The 25,867-nt window shown below is 39.1% G+C and overlaps 1 long non-coding RNA gene across 3 annotated transcripts in view; it reads right to left on the reverse strand.

The window, feature by feature from the left end:
- Positions 1–19,133, reverse strand: part of LOC138108049 (uncharacterized) — a 28,198-nt gene extending 9,065 nt beyond the window's left edge. For all 3 annotated transcript variants that reach the window (XR_011149843.1, XR_011149844.1, XR_011149842.1), the window contains exons 1-2: positions 18,858–19,133; positions 5,116–5,171 (exon numbers count right to left, since the gene is read on the reverse strand). This is a non-coding gene — a long non-coding RNA (uncharacterized lncRNA). The remainder of the gene's footprint in view (positions 1–5,115; positions 5,172–18,857) is intronic.
- Positions 19,134–25,867: the final 6,734 nt, after the last annotated feature.

Here is a 25,867-nt window from a genome sequence, read left to right on the forward strand (position 1 = left end):
AAGAACTTTAGGAGATAAGCTATTCCTACAATGTTTCTATAAAAAAAGATTTTACTGCAAAAGTGTAGGAGAACTATTCCTGTATAAGGAAATGAGGAGTGTAAAATACACAGATAATTACAAAATCGGAATAAGTAGAGAGATCACTAAACTTTACAGCACTTCACCAGAAGAGGAAGGATCCGTGCACATTCTTGTTGTTAATACTGTTGGTGTTGCTGTTCATTCTTTTATCTGATTGCTGTTTCCAATGAATTGTTCTTATCTTAGCCTTTATTCTTTGCCTTTTGTGTCTCCAGTTCTCCTCTCCAGCCGTCTTTGGGGGCAGAAGAGGAGGAGGGGGAGTGAACAGGCAGCAGCGTGGTTTAGAGAATCTTAGCAGGAGAAATAAATTGGGGTTTACCTCTCCTAAACTACAATAGGGATTAAGTAGCACAACCAAGGAAATTTCTACACAAAAAATAATCCACAGCCCAGCACCACTGTCCTATCTTTTTTATTAAAAAAACACCAAATTTCCACTAGAACTACCCTCAGCAACTAAACCACACTTGGACACAGATTATTAAAGACAAATCACACACAAATATTTGATATGTAATAACTCAATCCTTGAAGATACTGAGCACATCAGGAATCCAGCCAAACTCAGCTTAGTGTTTGATCTTCAAATCTGGGATGGAGAATTAACCAAACCACACCTCAGAGCAGAAAACATTCTCTCTGGTGGTTCAGGTTTGTTTACTGTACATTCTGGCAGAGGATGCTACATGCCAACTGGTAAATGGCTTCTTCAGTGCAGAATGAAGCCAAGGAGAGCTGCAGAACCTTTACAAAATGATACCTGTCCTAGAAGTTCTGTGTAGTACACAAGAAACAGCAGCAGCTCTGTGTTTATTTCACAGAAGCACTGCAGAACTGTACAGGACCCAGCCTCATCAGTTACCTGGATGAAGAAAACCTTTAGTTCACCAGCTAGATGAACCTTTAGGGTGTATATATATGTTACAAAGTCAGTGGATTAACTCTGACCTGGTGTAAAGGAGATGAAAGGAGACCACGCAGCCACAAAAACAAGAGCCATATCTTCCTGATAAGTCATAATAAGTATTATCATGAGGTGCCATCCTCCTTTCTTTTATTGCCTACATTCCTTGAACATGGCAAGCCAAGACACCTAACTCCAATTTGTGTATATCTGTAGAAATTTAAGCTTCAACTCCTCATTAGATGGCATGAAGGCATGCACCAACACCTTTTCCAGAACTCTGTCCTTCAAAGCTTGCTTCTGTTACAAATTGTGCTACTTCCCCTGATCCCCAGCATCATATACCACCTCATCAGTTCTGCAGAACTATTCAGCTGTTTCCCCACTGCACTTCAGCATAGGGAATGTTCAGCTGTATGTGGGAGAAAGCTTTGAGACAGCAGGTGCTCCCACCACTGCAGAGTTCAGATAATTTTAGGTTCTACTGTGCAGCACAAGCCATAGAAATAAATTGGGATATCAAAATGGGTTTGAGCCAAGCTACTGACTAAAAAGAAAGAAAAAAAGGCAAAAAGCAGAGAAGAAAAGAAATTAAGAGACTGAAGCACCAATAACACTGCCCTCACAACTGGAGGCAGGATCATTAATTTTTTCCAAGCTCATTAAGAGCATTTATACTCCTAAATTTTATCTGTAGACCAAATATTTTGAGGCTGTCTAACTGCAGGACACTTCTGTTGGCAACTATTACAGTGCTGACGGGACTTGGCAGCCTGCGGTCCATGGGTAGTCACTTTAAAATAGTCAATCCTCTGATGCATTGCAAAGTTTCTGTCCCTTTCTCTGTTCCAGAATTGTTGCTCTTTCCTCAGTACCACATCTCCTACCAATTACTGGTGTGTTGTGGAATACTGTTTAATAAACATTTTCTTGGCAGAGTACATCATCTAAGTGATCGATCATGCGTTGAGGAAATAGAGTTTTAAGTACTATATCAGCTTCCTGCATCTCCTTTGAAAGGCATCCCATAGTCATTAAAAAAACCCACCCTTGGCACTAAATGATTTATTTTAATCTAAACAGAGATTACTTTAATTAAACACACTTTATTCCTCTTGAAATTGACAGAGCACTCCCCTGAAGCCTTCTATCACTCCATTTATCAAATGATTTCTTTGAGAGCAGCAAGCCGCTCCTCACAGACCACTTTGCTCAGGAGCCTCAGTTTTGTTCCAAAAACAGGGAGAAGAAAAATCCACAATAAGAAAATATAGACAGATCCAACTAATCTCAGATAAGAGTACAGTTACTATGATCCTGACTTTGTAACTGGATACTGAACAAATCTTCAAAGGTTACATTAAAAAAAATTTAAATTCATGTTTAAACACAAAAAAAAATCTAGGAACACCTAGAATCTCATTCAGGCAAATTAAAAGCCTGGTCTAGTTTTATAATTTTTCTAGAGCATTCATAGTGACTGAAAGTCAATAAAGCCCAGAGTTTGCAGCCCAGGAACTGTAAAAATGGAGCAACAGAGCTATCCTGCTCAGAGATCGCTTGTCATTTCTGGAGAAGCATGAGACAAGATGTTTAAGGAGAGGTTGGGAAGGTGGGACTATTAATAGATGCACAGGACTGAATATGTAGTTCACTTTGAGCCAGAACTTATAACAAAGCAAGTACTTTAAATCAGCAGTGCTAACATTTGATACTCTTCTCAGACAATTCAGAAGATATTAGGAGGAATATTCATGAAGTCAGAGGAATTATAACTAAATGTGTTACATTAAAATAGGGTGAGCCCATATGAACTTCATGAAATTAAGTGTGGGTCACAAGTACAGGCTGGGCAGAGGATGGATCAAGAGCAGCCCTGAGGTTAAGGACTTGGGGGTGTTGGTGGATGAGAACCTCAACATGAGCTGACAATGGGCGCTCAGAGCCCAGAAAGCCAACTGTGTCCTGGGTTGCACCAAAAAGCAGCATGGCCAGCAGGGTGAGGGAGGGGACCTTGCCCTTTGAGACAAATTTGGAGGAACATCCTAAATGAACGTACTCTGATAGATGGCAGGTTTCAGCAGCCCCTCCCCCACCAGGTTCAGAAAGAATTTTTCTCAGAGGAAAGTGGAAAAAAACCCCCTGTTTATTTAACAAGCAGAGTGCATGCAGGCACAAAAGAGAATGAATAATGTTAAATAAGAAAACCTCTCGCTGTGGAGAAAACTTGAGTCTTTTCTGTAGGTGCGGCTTTGCTCTCTCCAGAGCTGGGGTTCAGCATGGGCCCCTCTGGGCCACAGTGTAAGGCCTCCTGGTGATGTTCTGGTGTTGCTGAACAGTCCAGAAGAAAAGAAGAAGAAGCCAAAGTCCCAGGGAAAAAAACTTTCTTGCCTCAGCTCACAGACTAGCTGAAAAGCAAAGGTGTTTAACTCTCCATCTCTCTCCTGAGAAACGGAGCCGAAAGCTGGGAAAAGCAGGAAGGTGCTTCCTCAGCTCTGCAGCTGTAAGAATGCAGGGGAGTGTGTGTGTCCTTGAACACAAAACCACTCTGAAGAATTCACTCGGCTTCTCTCCCCCCTGGACCCGGTTTAAAGGCACAGGGTTCATATCTGGCATAGAGCAGGTGATAGGGGATACAGCATCATAAAGTCACCCCAAGACAGACCCCGCCAGAGAAGACTCCCAAGGGAAACCTTACAGCAGCCTTACAGTACTTGAAAGAGCCTACAAGAAACCTGGAGAGGGACTTTTCACAAGGGCATGTAGTAATAGGACAAGGGGGAATTCCCTTAAGCTGAAGGAATATAGGTTTAGATTAGATATCAGGAAGAAAGTCTTTACTGCAAGGGTGACAAGGCACTGAAAAACATTGCCCTGCAAAGATGTGGATGCCATATCCCTGCAAGTGCTCAAGGCCAGGTTGGATGGGGCTCTGAGCAGCCTGGTCTAGTTGGAGATGTCCCTGCCTATGGCAGGAGGGTTGGAACTAGATGGTCATCATGGTCCATTCCAACCCAAACAATTCTGTGATTTTTAGTCCTGTGATGTATGTTCAGAGCAATTTGAACAGTAAAAGAAGAGGGGAGAATAGATATATAAACATGCTGTCGCCTTTCTTTTGGTACCAATGTTTTTTTTAAAAGCAAAAAAATCCTTTTCAGAAAGATCAAAAGGTTAAGTTGATTCCGTGTTCTTTTCACGTCCAGTATATCTCGGTGTGTACCAGGGTGGGATGGAGGGGAGTCATCATATTGTTAAAAGACTGATTTCTATTACTATTAAACTAAAATGTAACTAGAGGTATTCATAAACATCCTGAAATAATTCATTTCCCTTTCCTTCCAAATTCAACATTTTCAGTCTGATTTGCAGATAGGTATCTGAAACAGATCCAAACTATTATCAAATCAGCATGCTAGATGACTGACATTCACCTTTCACTGCAAGTCTCTCAGAAAATTGATTCATGAAAATTCTATCCCAGGTGTCTGAGCTTTTTAATGACTAATAGAACAGTGTCTTTCCAGGCTCACCTTTCATTTGTTATTTACTCAGCAGTATTTACACACCATTAAGGCAGGCTAAGCCATACAGGGAATAGACATTCACAAATATAAACAGAATTATAATGTCCTGGTTGCATGATAGCTGCGACAGAAGAATATACCAGTTGTGCAGAAGAACCCAGGGATGAGTCACAATTCTGAAACATTCAGGCAGTTCTTAAAATATCTGTAATTATCCTTCCTGCTCAAGTACGGAATACGCCTTTTATTGCCATTGAACCATTTACTGCCATGCATTTCCATGGATTTGTACCAGAGGAGGCTATCAGAGAGTCTTAGTCCTGCAGTAGACATCTAGGAAGACTTAAGGATACCCAGTGATCCTGATCTCAAACTACAGGGGCAAATTTTCTCCCCCAGCTGCTTTGAGGCACAAAGCCCCATACAAAGGGAAATAAAATTGTTGCCAAAAAAAAAACACCAAAACCATAAAACACCCCAAATCAAACAAAATAAAAAAAAAACCACCCCCCCCCCCCAAAAAAAAAACCCACAATGCACTCCCAAAAACCAAAACAAACACCCCAAAAAAACAAACACCAAAAAGGTAAGTTAAAGTACCTGTCTCTCCTAGTGGGAAGTATAAATATATGAGAACCCAGATGAAGCTGTTTATCCTGCAGGAAACAAGTCTCCTTTAGACATTTTCATTGACCAAATTACTTATTTGCACTTATCAGTATTCAGGTGTGCTTAATATTTTATGCTTAGAGGGGTAATTAAACCTATACAGAGTCTCTAGTCACTCTGTCTCTGGGCTCTGTCTTCCTTCAAACATGACAATTTAGCAAATAAATTTGTGTTAACCTAAAGAAAAGTTCACAGCTTTTTGCATGTAAAAGATTTTTCTTCCCTGTTCCTTATTCTCTGCTGAGGGAACAGTGAAGCTTGGCAAGCCCATGTCCTATGCCCCAGATATCATGCAGTGGGAAGATATAATGCACAAAAGATATTAATAGTCCATTCCACTAGCTTCTACTTCTGCCTTTATTTTTTTTTTTTTGGATGCCACCACCTCTCTGATTGAGTACTCCACTGTCTCACAGAAATAATAAGCAAATAGTGTGATAGGAAACAACATATTTTTTCTAGCTTCTTGGATTGCAGAAGCAAGGTATCTCCTTACAACAGGGAGAAATAATAGAGAGGGCTGCAGCTGAATCCAAAATTAACCTTTAATGAACAAGCAAAGAAGCCTCATTCCTACTATATTTGAACACTCAAAATATGCAACAAATTCCTTCCAGAATGTTCTCAAAACTTAGTTTCCTAATGAGGTCGGAAGGACAGGACACAAAATTTCCTTCACTTGTTAGTACAAGCTGCTTGTTAGTTGAATGAAATTTAGGTGTCGCTTCTGCTTTTAGCTTTCTTCTCCAACTTTTTTAAAAGGAAATTTTATAGTTAAGAGCACCAAAAAACCAGTTCCTCATAAAACTGTACATAGGGATATGTCCCAGGTCTCCTCCTTCTCCCCATAAAAGAAAGTTCAGCCACCTTCTCTTGCAAAGAGAGGGTGATTGGCTGTAGCAGCATCCCCTGAGGAAATCTTAGACTGTCTCGTAGATTAATTTTTGAATTGGGAAAGGTCTTTGGAGAGATACAGAAGACACAAGATCATGCCTGAGGTTTTACCAAGAAAATAACAGATACTAGGCCTTGCTCTGAAAGCATATTAATGGAAAAAAGGAAGAGAGAGAAAGGGATACGTGTGGGAATGTGTAAAGGTCTTCTGATTCAAGGAATGCACTGCAATGTGGTTTGGTGTTTGGAGATGCCAGAAATGCTGCTATTCAGTGTCCAGTTACCTAAATAATGTTCCACTTTATTTTCAGTCACCCTCTACAGATAATCTTTTTGGTTTTTTACCCCATGCATCTCTCCAGATAAAAGGTTACAAAACAACAATAATGAAAAGTAGTATCCTGTATTAGAGGCCACCAATTCAGGTGCAATTTTACAAAACTTATTCATTATCCATTGAAAAAAGTGATCTGTTCTCTAGGGAAAGGGGTAGGGAATAAAGGGTTTTGTCCTGTATAAAGAATTCAATCTACACACATTAATCATTTATTTCGTTTCACTCTCTCCTCATAAGTGAACACAATGCTATAATTTCAGTGTATTATAAAAAAACCCACAGCAAATGTTTTTATTTTTCAGTTCAAACTAAATACTTCAACAGACCTTGCCACAAGCTAAATCTGTTGATGCCTCTCAGCACAAGTGTTGGACTGTTGACAAACCAAACACACAATCTTTTCCATCTAGTCAGTTCTTCAGATTCTCTCTACTACTATGAGAATTCAATTAGGCAAATTCTTAATTGGTACAGACTACTTTTCCTGCTAGCAATGACCCTTTACATCATTGTTAACAATCTTCTATCATTAATTACGCCAAAGGCAGCAGACTAAATTTCTTATGTCTATAGACTTCCAAAACATAGCACTTGTTAAAGAGGCAGTGGTGAAAAAATTTTCTTTATGCCGTTCATCTTTTACCTCTATTTACCATGGCTTTAGCCCTAGCAGCTTTCTACAAAAGGCTCTTCAGATCCTCCTTTCCTGCAGTGTGGAGCTGCAAGGCAGGTAGCCAAAGACAGAACATGCTACTACCAGCACTCTTGCCTTAGACTGGGTTTTGCTTGCCAGAACTGAGGCTGAGAGACAAGGAAGGAAGAAAAATGTTGTCTAAAGAGTAAAGCATCAGGATTTATATAAAAGCAGCATATACAACTATGGATAAACAGCCACATATGTCTAGACAAAACACATGTTTTACTGAAAAGATATAAAATTCACTATAACATGGAGAACGAGAGTAGCTTCTGCCTGTTATGCCTGTAGCATTTGCCACTTTCTGGAAATAAAGACTGATGACTTGAAAAAATCAAGAGTTTAGAACCTATTCAAGCAGTAAGCATGGAAATAGAAGACAGACTTTTCAAAGCAGCCACAGTGAAGATTCAAGACTTGGGCTAACAATATTTTACAAATAAATGCCCTGTCTATATATTTTTAGATTTTTTCAACAAGGTAGTGCTGCCTGAAAGAACTTCCATGTTGAGAGACAGCTATAAGTGAACATCAAGATAGATGGAAAGAAGACTATGATACATTGCACAGAAATGCTTCCACAAAACCCTAACTGGAAAACAGTACTATGGTCAGTTTCACCTAAGGAGAAAAAATAATCTTCTGTAGTTCTTTATGCACTAAAATTTTACCCAAATGCAATAAAGCAACTCTAAAAATTTACAAGTGAATTTGCACATTCAAAAACTCAAAGTCATAGTGCTAGCACAGGTGAAACAAGAGCTGTCCACATTTGCTAGACTCAAAAATCCTCCATTGTAAAGATTTCTTCATTAAAAGCTAACAAACACACACAGTTTTTCTGAATTCACTGGGTTGAAAAAGCAGTCCTTTGTAAACACTTAAACCCAGAAATGCATTGAGTATTTTAACTGATATTGCATGTCCAGTCTAAATTTACTACAAATTATACTAAAATTCCTCACAGTTAAGTCAGTTTTTCAAAATGAATCATGAAATGACATCTACTTATTTATAAGGCTTCCATTTTACCAGTAGAAATGAAATTGACTACTTATTAGATAAATGAGATTTCAGCATTGCCTTGATCTGAACAGCACAGAAGACAAGTTCTACACCAGAGGCAGAGAAACAGGACAGTTAATGGTTCTTAGCCATGGTGATCTGTAGAAAAAATAAAAATTAAAAGACCCCACCACACACACAACATATATCCCCCCAAAATGACCACCAAATAACAAAACAGAAACAAAAATAGAATTAAGGTAGCTCCCATAACTACTTCAGTTGAGGTGTGGTAAATTGTGGCTACTTGAGTTCAAGGACCTAAGAACTAAAGATTTTTTGGCTGCAATTTAAAATTGGCTAGAACTTCAAAACTTTACTTTTTCAAATAGGCTTTTCTATGGGCATTTAAGGAATTAATACATATGTTAAGTGAAAGAATGGTTCACAAAATTAGACAGTTTCTTAGGAGTTTGTACTGACTGTGTAAGAGTAATTGTCAGTATAAAATACTGATTTTTTTTTTTTAATGTAGCCATTATTACTGAAGTGTACAAATAGTATTGGTCAAGCCTAGAACACGAGCCAGAAGAAAACTTCATCTACTTTAGACACATGCCTCTACAGATGAGATCTTTTTGGGCTGTAGATTGCTATTTTCTGTAAAGAAAAGTTTCAAGAAGTCATCAGTAACATCTCCCTAGATGACACAAGATGAAGGCTCCAATTATGGTCCTCTAATATCTAGATTCCAAGTGGGAAAATGCTAAATAAAACTATAATAAACAGAACACAGTACAAGAAGAACCTGTACTCAGATACTTTTGGCTCATTATATGCTCTTAATTATAGGCCAACAACCTTTCCTTTAAGGTCCAGTGGAAAAAAACCAAACTAAAAACCCCCCATAACAACCAAATAAAAGAACTCTGTCTTCTTACATGGCTCCTTTTGATCCAAATATCCAAACCTTTATAACAGGCTATTGCATAAGCAGTGCAATAAGTGGGAGGGGCTGATGGGGGGCGGTGATGGTGGACTGTGGCTTAGGGTTTTTTCCCCACTAATGTAAAGACTCCTTCACATAACACGTATGTTAAAGTGCTCAGATATCCTGGATATGTAGGACAATGTCCTTAATGCCTGCTAGTCCTAATGCCTTCTTACTGGCTCAAATTTCATAAGAAATGGACATGACACTGCACTGGATAGCAGCTTTTGTCTCTGGTATGGGGAGCAGGAAAAAAATGGGAGATGCCAGTCTCTGTTCAGAGATGATCCACAGGGGTAAACAAAATTCTAGGTAAAATATTCATAGATTCATCTCTGCCAGTTTACATCCCCTCCTCACCTTCTAGAACACCCTTATAGAAATTCATCAACTTGTTAAAACTGAGAGACAGAAAGGCCTCAGTCATCTACTCAACCCCACCAGCTCCAGCCTATTGTCATGTTGACTCCCACTTATCTGCTAAACCTAGTTTGAATTTCAGATGGTTTCCATCTTTATCACTGTGAAGTCAAATTCAACCTCATTAAAATTTAAAATGCTCTGCTGTAACTCAGTCACTCAGAATACTTACAATTTTACTGTGTTTTTAAATATGATACACAGTACCAAGGAGACACACTAAACAAACTTTAAATCAGTTAAAATATTGCAATTTGAAAGGAATCTGAAACTCTGTAGCTAACACATCTCTTCTATTAAAAATTTACTTTTGCATTAGAATAATTAACAGGAAAGTGGTTAAACAGGTTACCCTATAATAATAATGAGTAGGACTACACCTAGTTCCAGTAACTAATAAATTTATATGCAAGCACATACAGACCTGAATCTGACACACTGGCAAGTCATATACAGCTCTCTTAGACAAGTTAAAGAACAATGCCAACCAAGCATTTCAATGTTTTTTCAAGAAAACGTTAGAAAATATTATTACACAGAATTTGATTATTTTGAAGAGACATATCCAGTCTTAAATGCTTTATAAATAAATTTATCAAAATATTTTCTTTTAAAATGTAAAAATATTTTAAAATAATTTTCATCAGGCAGAATGACATCTAAACGGACTGAGTCCTTGAGACCAAAAGATAATCACATTTCTATATTTATTTTCACTACCTGATTGGAGACAGAACTTTATAATGTCACAGGAGTTTGAAGTCATATTTGAAATCCATACCTGTCTAGTAGCCTACACTGGTGAAAGAATCTCATGAAAGAGAATAATGATTTTTTGAACAGAGGTATTCTGAATGGTGAAGGCAAGAAGGACAGTCTGATATGATCTTTTTTAAGATGTCATCAGTGCTTTGAATTTGCATGCTTTGCTTTAGCACTTGCACACTCAACACCATCTAAACTTTTCAACTGCAGCAACTTTCACAGTGCATAGTACAAGCAATAAATTACAGAGCACACATTCTGATACAGCACACCTAAATCTATTTCCATGTTGTATTCATTGCAACAGATTTGTGGTGCAGTTAAATGTAAGAACAAATGCCATTCTTCAAAATATTTAACTGTAAAGGGGACGTGAGATCTAAGTGGTATTTCCTACCATCTAATAAAGGGAACAGAGATGGTCAGATGCCCAACTTTCCACAGCTAAAGTATGGGAAATTGAGTGGCTAATAGGGTAGCAAAACTTCCAGCATTCTTATGCCTATTACTTCAGTTCTATATAGCGCTTTCTTTTGGTTTAACAAACAAAATAATTTTGTTCTTGTTTATTTTGATCTGGTAGAAAATAGTAGTCAGAAATCTGGCTTTACAGTGCTGTACTTCTGGTGAAATAGAACAGGGACAGAAAACAACATAAGGCAAAATAATCTGGAAGTTAGATACATACCACTGTTGCAGCAAGAGTCACAGAAGTTCAATTTCAATTATCACTAGAGATCATCATCCTCACTTACCACACTTCCACGGATAATGTGCAACATTAAGGTAGTAAAAAATCTGGTGTATGAATGCAACAACTAAGCAAACCATCTGCTGCGTGAAAAGTCAGCTGAGAGAATGACTATGGACATATGGGGATACCAGCAGTGAATCACCCCTTCAAGCGTAAGTCAAGCTCTGGTCAAATCAAGGTCTGAAAACAAAGCAAGGATGAAGAGGCCATAAAACAATAACTGCTGCTGGTTTGTGGTAACCTCGGGGCCGATCCCAGACCTGCCACCGCCTCTGGAATCAGCCTGTCACCTGGGATATGGCTTTAGTTCAGAATAGCTTAAATACTGCCCATCAGTGGAGGTTCAGAGGGAAAAATGGAGGCACTGGGAGCAGTAGTAAAGGCACTTTACAACGGGAAGAGTGAAATTATTCCAAAGCCCTCAAAATGGATCCAAAGAGGGATTTTGATTCAGATATTTAAAGTTCAGGTTCTGCTTCCACAGTGAAGAGAGAGCTGGATCAACTTCTTTAAGTTAAATTTGTCCTTTTGATTTTAGCGGTCAGTGTCCAGAAGAACTTCCACTGCTTTTTCTATTTGCACAGAAAGTGCTGGAGTGTGGTCAACCAAAGGAGCAACTCAGGTTGATGTTTTACTTCTGTGTGGTAAAAGCAGTTTTGAGGAAAGTGTATGACATTGAACACCTTTCCATATGGAGGCCGAAATTGTTCTTTCTGCACTTATTTAACCACCAAATTGTAAGCTAGTAGGTTGATGAAACAGCAGCCCAAAGCTATAGGATCTGTGGCTTGAGGGGCAATTGCAATAACAATAAAGGAAATAGTAAAGAGGTTGCCCACTGTGGGCCTCAATGAAAGCTTCCTACACATTAACCCAATTTTCATTTGTGCCAATGGAAAAAAATGTTGAACAAGATATTTCCCTGAGACCATTTCACTAAGCTTATATCTAGAAACATTTATGCTATTTCACTTACAGGGGACAGAAATTTCTGATAACTTTTTCTTCTTTACAGACATTATATCTAGCCCCCAATCTAGTAGGAACCATTTTACACTAACACAACCATGCACACCAAAAACCTCACGAATGAGGCTCCGAAACCCCACACTCCCCACTCACAAATGCCATGGTCTTAAAATTAAAGTACTCTGCAGAATTTCCATCTCCAAAACATCCTACAGAAATATGTTCGCTTGACATTTGCAGAGGAAGCAATCTTCTTTCATCAGTTTCATATTTTTTCACCTTTTCACCAGGAGCTCTAATGCTTTGCTACTGAAAAATACCCCAAAACTGTGTTTGTGGAAAACAGAAATCTCCACCACTTCTGATTTGCCATTTTTGTACCTTCACTTCCCCTTTTTTCTCACATTAGAGGAAAATTTTACATTGGTAAGAAATCAGATGTAAATCAGCTAGTAGAAACTTCAGAGTTCACACCTAACCAATGATTAGAAGAGATGCCCAAGGAGAGGCTGCTGTGTCCTGGCAAAACAATGCTTTTGCCCCTGAGCAGACCTGCACTGACGAGCAGCAACTGAAAGAAATATATTTTCTACCTGAATGTCCTGCTCTCCAAGGCAATCTAAAACCAAGATTAGCACTACTGTGCTAAGTACAGGAGAATCACAGAATCATCAAATGGTTGAGGTTGGAAGGCACCTCTGGAGGTATCTGGTCCAACCTTCCAACTCAAGCCAGGTCACCTAGAGCAGGCTGCCCAGAACCAGATGAATTTTGAATATCTCCAAGAATGGAGACTCCATGACTTCACCAGACAACCTGTACCAGGGCTCAGTCACTCTCATAGTAAAAAAAGTGTTTCCTGATCTAGAGACAGCTTCCTCTGTTTCAGTTTGTGCCCATTGCCTCCTGCCCGGTCACTAGGCATCACCAAAAATGGCCTGGCTCCATCTTCTTTGCACCTTCCCTTCAGGTATTTCTATACTTTTATCAGATCCTCCTGAGCCTTCTCTTCCCCAAGCTCCACATTACTGGATCTTTCAGCTTTTCCTCACAGGAGATCTGCTTCCATTCCTTCAACTTCACAGCCCGCAATATGCGACAAACATTGTTTATTCCTTTTCCATGTTTAAAGTTAGGGGGGAAAAGGGATAATTAAACCATGTGTATTGACTATTTGTCCTGTTGAATCGCCTCACTTACAAAAGGATTAACTTTTGGCCACATGAAGGGCCAATTACACTACATTTGTAAAGAGTCTGTTGTTTTGTGTTGCTTTACAGCTGCTAACACATTTTCACAGCATGTTTGTAACATAAACACTCAAAATACTGACACAATTTTTTGGGGGGGCACTTGCAAGGGCTTTGGTTTATCCACAGCTTTATATAGAGACAGAGGCCCTAGTCAAAAAAAGCCAACGCTTCACATTAGCCACAAAATGTGGTGTGTATGAGGTTTGGTGGCTTGTTTGCTGCTGGTTGTTTTTTGGGGTTTTTTGTGTGTTCTGTTAGCGTTAGACATCTCCTACCAGGTCACAAGGGGTGTTCCCCATGTCTCTACTGAGGCCAGTTTTGTTTAATATTTTTACCAATGACCTGGACAAAGGGTTCAAGTGTGTCCTCAGTCTGTTTGCTGATGACACCAAGCTGCTTTCTATAACTACCTGAAAGGATGTAGATGGTGGGTGTCAGTCTCTTCTCCCAAGTAACAAGCAGTAAGACTAGGGTAAATGGCCTCAAATTGTTCCAGGGGCAATTTAGATATTAAGGAAAAACTTCTTCACCAGAAGGGTTGTCAAGTATTGGGACAGGGAAATATCCTTGCAGGGATACCCGGTGTTACCCAGGAATGTGGTTGAGTCATCTTTCCTGGAGTTATTTAAAAGAAGTGTAGATGTGGCACTTCGGGGCATGGTTTACTGGTGGACTTGGCAGTGTTGGGTTTATGGCTGGACTATGATTTAATAGGTCATTTCCAACCTAAAAGATTCTATGATTCTAGCTCTAGATCCTGTGGGAAATACCAGCTGCTGAGACACATGTTTTCAGCAAGATCCTGGTAGAGCCAGTGAAAAAACCCAGAGCAGAGAAAATATTTGAGATTATTCTGTTATGCTGTTCCGGTTTCCACCACCCAGGCTGTGGAACTACATATATGTAAGCGTAAGTGAAAGCGTCCCTTGCAGACAGCTTTTTTTTGTTCAAGAGGAACTTTCCTGTTCTCAATATTTCTTTACAGAATATGAGTGAAAAAGGTTATAGCAAGTATTCAAACATCTATTCTGCCTTTCACAAAGGCCACAGAGCTTCACTATACTACTTTGTATCCATCTGTACCACATTCGCTGCTTGTCTGAAAAGAAGCTTTATTACTGAAGCAAGAATTTGTTCACAGAGTAGGTTTCCTCTTCTCCTTCCTCCTGCTATTTTAACTCTCCTCCAGATGTTTTCTCTCCTATTTGCAAGGCAAATGGTGTTAAATGAGAAGATCAAACTGAAGCAAGAAAGAGATGTCCCTCTGAGACACATTACTTTATGACAACCCAAATTCTAAATTTGAATTAGAATAATTGCCAGAACAGCTGTGCTGACTCTATACCAATGTATATAAGAATGGGACCACTTATTCATATTTTAAGTTCTTGTTTTGTTTTCATTTCTCATCCTCTTGTATTCCCTTTGCCCCTTTCCAGTTATTGTGAGCTTTCTGGCAGTCTTGTTTCAATTGCTCTACTCTGGTGTCACTATTGTTTCTGTCATGCAGGCCCTCAGTTTCGAGTGGCATGGGATCAACAGCTCTGCACAGTCTCTCTATCCATGTAAAATTTGTTGTACTGAGAATCCCCAGAACATTGATGCTGATGGATGGCTCAGAAATGAGTCAGCTAAGGAGCCACAGCCTTCCAGGCTTCATTCAGGTTTTTCTAAAGCTCAGTCTTGGAAACCCAAGTATCAGTCCAAGGATTTTGACAGACTAGGATCTGGTGATTACTTCGAAGGAGGAAGTGGCCAAAGGATCAGAATGTTTGGAAACCTCTGTTGAACACTGGAATACCATTTGGCACTATGGGTACCAGTCAGGTCACAGCATATGATGAATGAGTTTAGTCAACCTCCTATTTAATTTGTAAAGAGCTTGTTTTCATCTCTCCCTGGACCCTTACAAGAAGAAAATTTGTACAACATAGATTATGGGAGCGTCTCAAAAGTGCCAATAGAAAAACCTTTTGGTTTAATTAATTATCCTCCTAATCACTGGTATTTTAATAAAACTTGAAGCAGGGTGGATTATTTTAATACCCACTCAATTATAATTACAGCACTCTTAAAGAGATTATTTTTTAACAAAGATGGATATCATTATCTCTGAGACAGTGATAACAAGTTGTAACCACTGTGTCTTTTCCTTTCAACAAACAAATCATCCTTATTTGGACTAACATATTTGCTTGGTGGTTTTGCTTATGGCTCCTATCAGTCAGCAGCACTAGAAATAATGCAAACAAATACTCAGTCCTTGCCCCAAGAAAATACTTTTTCAAGCAGATAACATGAAAAACATACTTGCAGATTAAAGACTTAAATTTTTCCACACAGCGATTCATGAAGATGCCCATTGTGCAGCTTTGTGCCTCCTAAAGGGCATATTTGCACTAAGTTAGGGTACCTAAGTGATGAACTAGTTTGGTGACAGCAGATTTTGAAATGAAGTGATTCAAGCTGCTTTCAGGAGGGTAAGTGGGGACCTGAGGTTCTGGATTGCTAGAGTTTGACACAAGCACAAGCAAGGATTTGAAAAATCTGACCATGGTTTTAAAAACTAAGCTTTTGCTCACACTTTTGAGAGCAGGAAGGGCATTTTGTTGAGCTCAAAATCTTGTTCATGAATAATGAAGAAACACATCCTATGTTTAAAAGCAGGAATTTATGCAGCTGAAATTTTAAATCTGATTGCTGTCAGTCCGGAGATGTTACAAAAAAGGAAAAGATAATACCATTAGAATAAAAAAAAAGCCTCAATAATAGTTGTATCACTCAATATTTTGCACAGATGACTCAGTCTGTACCCCATTTCTTGGTGTTATATTAACCCTACACTGCTCCTCTAATTCTTAAATTTGCTGGTTTAACCCTGGGCTTGGTAGAAGAGAGGAAAAAGGTGTTACAGCAAGCTATGAGCATCTGGAGGAGTATAATTTTTGGTGGGTTTCTTCTTTGTCACTCCATTTGGAGTCCTTTTAATATACCTGGTAACATAGATTTACTATTTCGTCCCTCCTTCACCAGTCTGTATCTCTAAGTTTACTATACGTGAATTAGGAGATATGCTGCAACTCTGAGAAGTGCTGCCATGGGCTTCTTTTCTACAGAAGCCACATGACAAATCACTTTACAACAAAACCTCATGGTGCCTCATTCATTTTCTTTCAGCCCAAAGTCATAATTTGCTCTTCGACTGATATGCTAAAGACACAGAGGAGAAGTGAGGTTTGATTGCAACCTCAGGATCACATTCACTGACACATGAGGGGGGACTCTGAAACCAGACCTTTTGGTGTCCTTGCAGAATTTTTACCAAGGTCCCTAGAGGTCACACACGCACAACCACTGAATTTGTCCCCTGTGCCTCTAGCTCTCCTGAGGCTTTGCATTAGTAAGACAAATGGCTAATTCACTACAGAAAAATGTTGTGCATTTTATGATTAAACACAAGCCTCTTCAGACTTGGCTTCATTTATTTCCTCTGCAATGAAATATGTGCTGGTTTATATTTTTTCATTGCTACTTAAATACAAGCAGTTTTTAAAAGGCTGGAGGAATTATCAAAGCTGAATCTTTCATTCTAACATGAAGATGTGTTTTGGTCACTATTTTTTCCTTCTGCCATATAGTTATTTAATGGCATTATTTAAATGTGTTTAAAGAATTTGAATAATTGCTAATGATCCTTCCCTTAAGGAATTCAATTAAACCTAACCCCAAATCTGTAGACATAATAGGAAGAGTGAAATCTTGCTGTTCTAACTAGCTATTTATATTGAGATTTCTATAGCTTTAATTATCACTAGTCCCTAATTACACAGTTTTCAGTGTTAGCATAGTTAACAAGAAACACCTTGTACTATGTTCATGACCATAAATGCTGGTTTGATAACTGATGGCATTAAATACTTGGGGCAAGTGCTCCCCCTTTGGTGGCTGCGGCTTTTTGTTTTGAAGTGGGTGGGGAAGGGGCTGTGGTTTGTTTGTTTTTAAAGAAGACCTGTCCCTACCATAGAGACCTGGCTTCTTCATCCACTACCTCACTTCAATCCCTGCTGTTACAAGGACTGTGACAGCAGTCCAGTGGCATTAGCTATCTTCAGCTTTTTCAATTAAGAGTTCCCCTGTAGATTAGGGCTCTGCTGTGCTAATGGACAAGGAATTCATCAATACTTAGAGCTAGACCCCCATCATTTTACTAACATGCATGTACCCAGGGGTCCTCCCTCTTTGCTGTTCACAGTGACCTCTGCCCACCTGCTCTATTGCAATCCAGCCTTGCCAGATATGCACATACTCAGCTTGCTGTCACTTCAGCCAACAAAGGATAGTGCCAAATTTATCCTCTGCTGATATAAATAGCAGATCATACTGTCCCTGATGTAAATGAAATAAAGACTCATTAGTGAAATTGCTAATCCATGTGCATAAAAGCTCAGAAAGAATATGTGTTTCTGATTTAAACCTCCCCAACCATGCAGAATACCTAACCCGGTTCGAACAACCCTAGGAACTTGGCTGGAGCACATTAGATGACCAAGAAGCAAGAATCTATGCTCTGAAGCAGGTAAAACAGAGGGAACAGACCAACAAGTCAAAATTGGTCTTCCAGTTTTCCAAACCAGCTTAATGTCTGAATGACTGTGGCTTTGAGGTCTTAACATCTTACATCATCACAAGCAGAAGAGAGCACAACAGCTCAGGACTTCAGACTGACAGATGAATCACTACATTTTCCTTTTCAACTTTTACCAACTACATCTCAAACAAAACACAGAAACAAGGAGATGCCTGATCTAACCCAAAGCAGGGGCTTTGTGCTGCATTTCTGCTTCTCTGGCTTCACTAACACTGCACTTTCTTCTCTGCTCTACCCACAGTTGTCCACCAGCCAAGAAAGGGCCTGTGCCTGTTTGGGACTTGTGCCATCAGCCTGTGCTCTGCTGCACCCACGGCCATTTCAGCAGGTACAGAGTACAAACACACAGCTGCTCAAGAATCAAACTATTTATCAGGAATTACAACAAATATTTTTGGTCTATTAAAGAGTAACATAATTTGACTTTATCATTTATTTGTGTTATATCACAGGTTATATCACCTATGAATTTTACATTTTATTACAATTGTTCATTTTTTTTGCATTTCACTCTTGTGGGGACTAACAACAAAACATAACCATGGCAAAAATAATAAAAAATATTTTTGAATATGTTTAAATAATTTTTAGCAACTTCTTGACAGTTACTGTAGGCAAAATATATGTATTTTTCACAAAATACATGTTATATTATTGTCACTGTAAGAAACAGAGATAAATTATAGGTAATTTCCACTTCTTAAGGCCTGTTTCTATGGTAATATGAGCAACTGCCATTACTTCAGAGCTTGTTACCATGGTTATTTCAGGTAATTCCAGGGTTTTAATACCCTTAAACCTGAAGTGATACTTTTTCCTCCTATTTTGTGGTTGAACAAAATCATAGTTCAACTTCAGGAGGAACACAACTCTTCTAGTTAAAACAAATCCAGCCTATAGCAGACATATATGGAGAGATAAGTCAAAATTAATTACTTACCACACAACCCCTAGCTGAGACTCTTCTCCTAAAAGGACAGTACCCCTTTCCCAAACATATTTCTATGGAAAAGAGGAGGTGTTTCCTCTAGGGTGTAAATTCTCTAACTGCCCTCAGCTGTGCAGACTAATATTCCTGGCCATCCAGATTCCCAGTGAAGCTGCAGAAGTAGGATATAATGAGCAAGTGATCTGTTTCTCCAAATCCCAGCTTTGAGATCTGACTGATAAGGTGTCATCTGCCTCCCATTGCTGTAAGAGTGAGGGTCATTGGGCAGTCTGGGGTCACTCACTGACAAGCCATCCTTCACTTATGCCTAATTCAAGTGCTCTAGAGAGTAAATGGGATTAATAGCATCATTTGTGGTAGTTGGGCAGCCTTCCCCACTATCAACACAAATGGCACCAGTATCTTCACCTGTGTCCTGCAGGCACCTCTTTGGGTTTGGCCAGGATAATTCTGCCTGGACCTTTGTACAGGTAAAATGCGGCAGAAGGTTTCATATACTGGAAGCTGGAGAGTAATAAATATTACTCTAGGATAAAACTGATTCTTCATCCTGAGAAATCTTCACAGGATAGCCCTGTGATCACTGCCTGCCTTTCCAACAGGTCTCCTTGCTCATGCCTACTGCAAATGCTGCTCTTTGTTTCAGGAATTTTTGCCTACCACACATTGCTATGGCTAGGATATGAGGCCAGGGCACTGGACAGTCTCCAGTCTGAGTCACTGAGACCATATGATACTGCTAAATTGGCTCCAGTGTTGTCAGGATTTTGGCCTTTTCATTAGCATTTTTTTTGAAAGCACAAACAAGAGAATCTTTTTGTTTAAGAAAAATAGAATTTTAAGCCATATAATTTTAGAGAAAAGATAGTAATTATGAAGTAAATGGACCCTAGTGTCAGAATCAGGAAAGTAAATATCAAGATCCCAAGATATTTCAGGTTTTCAATTAATCTTCTATTTTAAAGTGCCTAAAAACCCCTCATACTTCAGACTAGCAGTGATATTTTTTATGGCTGTGATTTTTTTTTTCTCATACTAATTAACAAAATTCATCGTAGTGAGCTACATAGTGATCTCTGTTTAGATGCTTGTTAAGGAAAAAGCTGTTGTCAGTCCTCTTGCACAACACTCAAAAGTCAACTTCAGTTATATAGGCATGGATTTTATCCAAATAATTAACACTTGTCCTCTAATTTAGATATTAATAATATCGGGGCAGTGTAGTCTCTCAGAACAAGGCAAAGGAGTATGTGACCTCAGAAATCTATTTTCCTACCAGTGTGTGATTAGTGGAACCAAATATTGATGTTCCACATGAACTGCACCGATCTGTTCTGTGTGTACATACATTATCAAATTCCTTGGTATAATAAGGATAGACACATAAATCAAAGCAGCTGGTACTGATGCCTCCTCATCAAAAGCAGTTTGGGGGTTTTACCTCATGCTAACCTTAGTCAGGTCCCCTGAACAGCATATTTGATATAATACATATGCTCAATATACATCTGATCTGGATTTCCTCAACATGGGCTAGGGTGCATTTGCCATGTACCTGGAGCGCTAGGGAACAGGAACAACCGGGGCATGTGCATTGCTGCTTCGAGCCAAAACAGAAATCTGGACACAGCCTTTCTATCCCCTTGGATATAGAAGTAATTTTAGACAGAAAATAAGCAGTGGAGGGTTTAAGTTTTGGGCAGTTGTTAGAGACAGGGAACAGTAAGTGAGGAAATCATCTGGGATCTTTCGGTTGCGTCAAGGTGAGTATGTAATGGCTGAAATTCCTCTGCTTCCACTTGGGCATTCACAAAAAGGATCTCTTACTCTGAGAGGAAGGGCAGGTCCAACTGAGCAAATAATGCCTGCATTACACTCAGAAACCCAAATTCAGGGAGGGGGCATATCTGAAGCTCCTCTGGACCAGAAGTGTTATCCTTCTCTGCAAAACGATTACATTTCCTAGTAATACTGCAAATCCTACATCATGTGGATTGACAGGCTACCAGAGTTCTCCATCAGGGTGGAGGCATGCACATGTCCCTCTTTTGGGAAGTATTCTTATTCCAAAAACTTCAAGGTTTCTTTCAAATTCCTTTACGGTCAGACATTATGCATCTATGTTACACATTTTCTAAGCTCATAAACTGATGTCATCTAAGGTGTCGACATCTGTAGAGAACAGTCCTGCAAATGGCATGGCAAGCTGCTCCATAAAATTCTGTATCCTGCCAGGCCAGCTGGCAGAAAGGCACTAGTCTAACCAATTAAATTACTCAGGCATTTTCTAGTTCCAAGCCTTATTTGCAGGCTTGCAACATAAAACAATTTAAAAAGCTTTCTGTAGCTCTTTCGATTGTACTTTCTTATTGACACATTGATGACTTCTGAGATCCTGGTAAGCTGAAGAGCTTGTTTTTGCCCCCTAAAATGTGGGGCCTCTCCTGTTCTAAGTTTTATTCTTTATTCTACTTACAGGATCTGCTTGAACTGTATTTATAGGCAATAATCTTTTATAGCAGTAGCATAATTCTCATTTGGCTATTCTGTTCCATTTTCCTTTTTTAATGGCAACCTTGGACTCTTAACATGACAAACTCCTGGCATTTCACTTTCACTCAATCAAGGTGGCCCTAAGAATGAAGCTTTGAAAAAAGCCCAAGAAACCTCTCTTCCTCCAGTGCACACCAGCTGTGCTTTTTCCATTATACATTCTTCTGAGGATTTTGATATTTTTAATCATTTGTCTCCTTTGTACCTGAAAATATTAATTATTTCCTAATATATCCACCAAAGTAGTCACTGACCTAGTCAGATCATACAATGACAAACTGGAAAAAAGCACAGGTTTTTATATGATCCAAATCTCTGATCCTGATTTTTAAATAAAGTATAAATATTTCTGCTTTCCCTGTTTCCTCTTCCTGCATCTCAATCATTGCCAAATTCAGTTTTCAGATAGAGGAGACTGGAAGAGACTAATGAATTCCCTGCTTCAAAAAAACTATCTACAGCATCCATTCATTTGCACTGCAGTAATTACTCATTTCTATTTGGAAACACTCTAACAAAAATATCCTCATACCTTTCTCCAGGTTGGAAGGATTTTTCCCAGCTTGGTGTTAGAGAACACAAGGATCCAGACCCATGACAAATACAGACTTAATATCTAACTCTGAGCGACCTTTTTGATGCCAGAGAAACATGGGTTGGAGGTGTAAGGCAGAGGAAGGGAAAGTAGAATGTACATGTTTGAAGCAGCCTCAGGGATTTAAAAATAAGTCTTCCATTACAGTTAACTAGTGACTAGCACACAAGAGAGTTGAAATTTCTCAGGGTTTGCTTTGGAAAGCCTAGGAATTCTTTTCAGAAAATCATCTTTTCTAGAAACTTCTTTCATGATATAGAATTAATACGCACTGTTAAAAGTCATTGGGTGATTCATGTCATTTTACATGCACTACATTCATTGCTCCACAAGATACCACAGACAACAGAAGAAACTGACTCCTACTACAGTGGACCTTCACTAGGACCTATAGAAAGTTGGAAGAAAACTCCACCAGTTGCAAATGAATCTATTGTAACACCCCACTTGCAAAAGTAAGAAATAAGCTCATGGTTTGGACAGGCATCCCTGAAAAACATGGCACAATTCTGTGCTTCTTGAGAAAATCCTTAAAAGGATTTCAGGGTTCTTTACAACAGAAAGAGATAGCAGTAAGAGCAGTCATCTCTAACAATGGAGATACAGGCTACCTGATTTCCCAGTGGCATAGAATGGACTTTAACTGGCATTTCAGGGAATGTTTGGCTCAGTCAGTGAGGTTCTGAGAGCACTTCTTATTAAGCACAGTAAGAGCAGCTTGCATCACTGTTTTTAAGGAGTGGCTTGATTTGTTTATTTTGGACCACTGAACAAAGCACAACTGAAGAATGATGGTTCAGGGTATCCCTCTGAGTCTGCATTCTTGCCATTACCACAGGACTAAGACAGGAAGGCACATCCCACTCCTAGGTTGCTTTCTTCCCTCACACTGACCCCAAAGGACATCATCCCAGCACGGCTCCCAGCAGTACCACTTCAGAGCTGCTCCATGGAGCAGGATGTGAAACATGTACTATGTGCTTCTGCATCAGCAAAGTACAGAAGTGAGCAGGGCCAGGGGCTCATAGAAAAGTCTGAGAGATTTGAGGTGCCCATGAGCCCTACAGCTGTGACCTCGGCTATCTGGCACCTTCTGCAGCACCTCAGTGTGGGATTGCCTCTCCCTGCCTCCAGTAAGCAGCAAGGGCACAGATTCACCATGGACCAGCATTCCAGAGGGGAAGTGAGGGAACTTGAGCATTAAAACAGTCTCTGCTCAGCCTGGGGTTTAGAGCACCTAAGGATCTAACTGCTGTCTTGGAAGGTCCCCCCCACCTGCAGGGTGTGAGACTTCAGAAAAAAATGGAGATAGGTAATCTCAGATCACTGATTCTAGTCACCTGTTATTGAATGCTCTGGACCTGGGCTTGACCCTTCTCTCTGTCTCCGTCCTGCTCCCTGGAATTTCCCCATCAACTGCTTGTCTTTAAAATCTCCATTCTCAGACAGGAAGTATATAGGCTCCAAATGGAGGAGGCAGGTCACACTGGGTATCTCATGTGACTTTGTCATCTGTAATTCCCTCCCACATAAAGGACAAAGCCACATTTTTATCATAAATCAACCCCAGAGAATAACCACTATCTGCAAAATTGTTAACAATTAAACAATAATTCAGGGATTTGGAAACTAAGCACCCTGTGTGTGAACAGATTAATAGAATATTGTCTATGTAATTCTAGAGAAAACCAATTGAGCTTACCATCTAATGAGCAACGATGCTCTCTCACATCTGCCAGCAAAGCGAATCAACATAATCTATTGCAGGTGGTTGTACTTTTTATTCGCTGTGTTACAGAAATGATTCAGCACCATAAATTATGGAACCATAATCAGCAATTGGTAATATGTGGGAGTTTATCCTTTTCTTAGTTTATAGGCTTATAAGTACCGTTACGTCAAAAAACAGCACTCAGATTTGTGCCCACAATTAACATTTATCCATAAAACATCAAGCATTTTTTTACCAGCTCTTAGACCACATGCCATTTCAAGACATCAGCCAAATTGCAAATAATGACCAAAGGTCCAGAATCATCACTTTTTGCCAAAGTTTTGCCTTTCACATGGATGAACAGCAAGTCATGGAATTAGGAGAGATTTCCTACTTGCATTACAAGAAGGATAACACTGTTCCTGTTCTGTTTCTATGATATTTGGAAGAATCTTGTTATTCAATAATGCATCTTTTTCCATTGCTTGCTCTGACAACACTTGTACAGGATCTTCTGCCAACACCTAAAGACTTTTGTGTTCAGTACAATGTTTTGGTACATGCATGTGCACAAAATAACTCTAGCCCCTAACATAATGTTGTGTAACCATAAGCAAAATGTCTTCCTGTTTTTCTAAGATTTGGTAAAATTATTACTTTCTGGCACAATGGGCTCTTCTAATATGAGTCACAGAGACATGCAGAGCCCCACAGTAAATCAATGAAGACCTGATATAAAGCCATTTAGCTGAGGGTAATTAAATCAATGAGAAATGTGGCCCATAATCATAATCCATAGTTGCAACTAAATTCAGCTCAAGTGTAGCCCACCCTGCAGTCATCCCAAAGTTGACACATGGCTCAAGTAACTGGTGCTGGAGTTTCCTCCATACGAAAGAGTAACGCACATAATAGAAATAATAACATGATTACATTGCATCTTTACATCTATAATGCTATTATACAAAGGAAACTAATTTTTGATAAAAAGAAATCAAAATATATGCAGGACTTTTAGGGAAATAAACGTTCACTTCTAATAGTCCAAGTAGGAATTGGATGCAGAATCCATGACTGGGTGGGTATCTGACATCTAAAAGTTTAGAAACCTAAGACAGCAAGTAATACTTCAGAAACTCTATTCTTTTTCAATTCATATTAGAGAAAATTTCAAATGAAAATAACAGATAGTTAGATTTGCTTTATCCCCATACTGTTCTTGAAATTATTTTGAAAAGTCTCAGAAAAAAAATTAAATCCTTGAATAAACTAAATATTATGAAGATCTTTACCATTTACACTTTTGATTACATGTTTGATTTGGGGTTTTTTGGGGGGTAGTGTGTTATTTTTGTTCATTTTTCTTTGCTTGGAGAGGTCATTTGTTTGTTTAACCAAAAAAAAAAAAAAAACCAACCAACAAAATGTTTGCTATTTTTAATTTGAAGGCAGATGGTCTCCTCAGTTTGGTTCTTGCTTTTTCTTCAGAGGGCTGTGTACCTTAACTTCACAAAGCATCCTGAGGTCACTAGATGCCTGCACAGGCACTCAGAAGAGGTCAACAAATAAAATTCAGAAGTTAACTGTGAGCTTTTCACCCCTTCTACAAACACTTTAACAGAGTATTTTGATGGAAGAATAAAGGAAGAACATCCGCCTTCTCAGCTCACAACTTTCCCTGTGACATTTGGCAGTGATCCTGACCGAGCTGGAGGTGCTCAGGGTTCTGAGGAGCAAATCAGCATGGCTTGTGCTGAGAGACTCATCTGAACCTCTTGTAACACATGAACAAAGTTACACAGAAAGAAACAACTTTCTGTTAAGCTACAGTAGGGTAAAAAAAAACCCACTGAATCCCAAAGGCTTAGAAAGGAAACTGGTTTTTTTATCTTAACTAAACTAAACCATGACTGATATCACTATAATACAAATAGTTAAAATGTCAGAGTGGTTTATTGCTTACTATTATAATGTTTTCATATTGAGGAAACCTTAAAAACATTTCCTGTGGAATAATACCTGGAATCTGAAACAAATTCCCCTCCTTCCTTTGCACAGTAGTCTATTTCTTGTCTAAATGACACTCGGTGCTTATTACTGAATATAACCTGGAAATGATCAATAGAGCCTAAAAAACAC

Source organism: Aphelocoma coerulescens, chromosome 3 (genome assembly GCF_041296385.1).
Source record: "Aphelocoma coerulescens isolate FSJ_1873_10779 chromosome 3, UR_Acoe_1.0, whole genome shotgun sequence".
Classification (NCBI taxonomy): Eukaryota; Metazoa; Chordata; class Aves; order Passeriformes; family Corvidae; genus Aphelocoma; species Aphelocoma coerulescens.